Source organism: Papio anubis, chromosome 1 (assembly GCF_008728515.1).
Source record: "Papio anubis isolate 15944 chromosome 1, Panubis1.0, whole genome shotgun sequence".
In the NCBI taxonomy this organism is placed as follows: Eukaryota; Metazoa; Chordata; class Mammalia; order Primates; family Cercopithecidae; genus Papio; species Papio anubis.
The window spans coordinates 65,665,739-65,668,928 of record NC_044976.1 but is presented as its reverse complement, the minus strand read 5'-3'; the positions used below and the strand labels follow the sequence as shown (position 1 = coordinate 65,668,928).

General features: G+C 40.2%; 1 pseudogene; it reads right to left on the bottom strand.

Annotated features, from left to right (window-relative positions):
* Nucleotides 1–1,401: 1,401 nt before the first annotated feature.
* On the bottom strand, nt 1,402–2,374 carry LOC101012302 (annotated as a pseudogene).
* Between the last annotated feature and the right edge of the window lie 816 nt (nt 2,375–3,190).

Here is a 3,190-nt window from a genome sequence, read left to right as displayed (position 1 = left end):
TTAAACTTCCAGAAAAACTGTGAAAACAATACACACAAATAATTCTCCTATACTCTTTACTCGATTAGTGATTTTTAACATTTTGCCACATTTTCTTTTCTTTTCTTCTAAACAGAGACAAGGTTTTGCTGTATTGACCAGGCTGGTCTTGAACTCCTGTCCTCAAGCGATCCTCCCATCTTGGCCTCCCAAACTGCTGGGATTACAGGCATGAGCCACCATGCCTGACCACATTTGTTTTATCCTCTCTCATTCTCTCTGTTTAGAGATATAATTTTTTTCCCTAAACCATCCAAGAGAGGTTGCTTGAATATATAATGGCCCTTTTGCTATAATACTTCAGTGTGTTTTCATATTAATAAAAATATGCTTCAAAATATCCATAGCAGAGATATCAAATGCAGAAAATTTCACATTGATACAGAATTTCTTTTTATAATCTATAGTCCATATTCAAATTTTGTTGAATGCCTCAATAGTATCCCTGAGAGAGAATCTCTCATCACATTCATCCTCAGCATAGGAGTCAGTCCTGGATTATGCATTGTGTTCAGTGGTCAAATCTAGTTTTTATTTGTTTATTTATTTGCACTAAACACATTTGCATTTATTTTCTTTTTTAAAAAAGCAAATGACAAAGACCCAGTTTACCAGTTTTCCTTTTTTAAACCTAAGCTTAACATTACATATTTAAACAATTGTCAAGACTTACTAAGTTGCCAGGATTCAGGCTCAGCTAGAAAACACCCTTAATTTATATTAAACCAGAAATGTTTTACCATTAATGCATTAATATATTTTACTACTAATATATTTTACTACTACATACTGAAAAAAAAATGAATTTAGTTCTGTAGAAGATTCGCCCTTGCAATGTTGACCTCACAGCGGGCCAACACTATGTGGCTCACATTTCAGACACAATGGAAAAGCAGATCCATGCTGGTGTTAGTGCACAATCTTGTCCTACACTAAAGAGTCAAGGCTCACCTTGGAGTACATTTAATAAAAAAGAAAAAAACATACAGATATTTACAATAATATATATTTTTTTGAGACAGAGTCTTGCTCTGTCACCTAGGCTGGAGTGCAATGGTGTGATCTTGGCTCACTGTAGCCTCTGCCTCCCGGGTTCAAGCAATTCTTCTGTCTCAGTCTCCCAAGTAGCTGGGATTACAGGCGCCTGCCACCACACCTGGCTAGTTTTTTGTATTTTTAGTAGAGACGGAGTTTCACCATGTTGGCCAGGCTGGTTTTGAACTCCAGACCTCACTTGATCCACCTGCCTTGGCCTCCCAAAGTGCTGGGATTACATGTGTGAGCCACTGCACCTGGCCTACAATAATTTTAAAGACAAAAAAAAAAAAAAAAAGGTCCTATTAAGGGTCCCAACAATAAACTCAAAAGTCTATGACAAATAGAGGTTCCGATTAGCTGTTTATAAATACTTTAGGTGCAATTATTCTGAAAGGCAAGTTACCTTGAAATCTACAAAAAAAGTTTCTGTTAATCCTCAGATGGTTCTTGTTATAGTTTCACATTTCTGTTAAGTGGATGCCTTGAATTACTTGTTATCCAAGTGCAGCAGCTGCTCCTTAACATTTGTTGTTAAAGACATTAACTGGCCATCTTCTTCTATTTCTACTCTTTCTTGACCATTCTTGACAATTCTTTTTGTAGTGATTTTTCTGCCATTAACCATTTTAGCAGAAGTGTTATCGATTTGAAGTTGCCAATCCCACTACCACCAAATGATGTGGAAGAAAATGAAGCGAGGCCCCCGTGACCTAGTGACCCAAATGAAGTATTAATAAATCCTGTATCAAAAGAAGATAATCCACATCCAAAAGATGGAAATCCACTGAATGTGGAGAAAAACTACCCCAACCCTTGGCTTCTGCTTCCACGGGAACCCCTTTGATTCTGAAACAAGTCCTCAAAAGAGTCGTCAAAGAAGTCAAATGAAAATGGGTCCCTTCCACCAAAAAATTCCCTGAAAACATCATCTGGGTTACAGAATGTGAAACCAAACTCAAACGGACTGTCAAAATGACTTCCACCTCCTCCTCCACCATTTAATCCTTCTTTGCCATATTTGTCATAGATGTCCTGTTTTTTAGCATCTGACAACACCTCACACACCTCAGCTACTTGTCCGAATTTTCTCTCTGCTTCTTCTTTATTCTCAGTATTTTCATCTAGGTGCCACTTCAGTGCCAGTCTCTGGTGTGCCTTTTTAATATCCTCGGGTGAGGCCTGTCTCCGCACCCCTAGAGCTTCATAGTAATCCACCATGATTTTGTTTGTTTGTTTGAGACAGAGTCTCGTTCTGTCATCCAGGCTGGAGTGCAGTGGCACCATCTTGGCTCACTGTGACCTCTGCCTCTGCGGTTCAAGACATTCTTCTGTCTCAGCCTCCTAAGTAGCTGGGATTATAGGCCTGCACCACTATGCCCGGCTAATTTTTATATTTTTGCTAGAGACGGGGTTTCAGCACGTTGGCCAGGCTGGTCTTGAACTCCTGACCTCAGGTGATCCACCTGTCTTGGCCTCCCAAAATGCTGGGATTACAGGCATGAGCTGCCGTGCCCAGCCTAACCCATAATTTTAAGAGATTGCTGGAACAGGTCTGAGGATGGAGGCAGCTGAAGGCAGGCGGGAGGCAGGGGCAGCGGCCAGGATCTCCTCTCGGCTCTGGCACTGCTGTGCTGGTGGTGGTGACTACTCACACTTTCCTCTCAAGCCTATTTTTTTTTAAATTTATTTTTATTTTTTAATTTTTAAAAATTTTTAAATTTTACTTTAATTTCTGGGATACACGTGCAGAACATGCATGTTCGTTACATAAATATACATATGCCATGGTGGTTTGCTGCACCTATCAACTTGTGCTCTTCCTCCCCTTGCCCCTGACCCCCTGACAGGCCTCGGTGTGGGATGTTCCCCTTCCTGTGTCCATGTGTTCTCATTGTTCAATTCCCACTTATGAGTGAGAACATGCAGTGTTTGGTTTTCTGTTCCTGTGTTAGTTTGCTGAGAATGATGGCTTCCAGATTCATCCATGTCCCTGCAAAGGACATTAACTCATTCTTTTTAATGGCTACATGGTATTGCACGGTATGTGTGTGCCACATTTTCTTTATCCAGTCTATCATTGACGGGTATTTGGGTTGGTTTCAAGTCTTTGCTA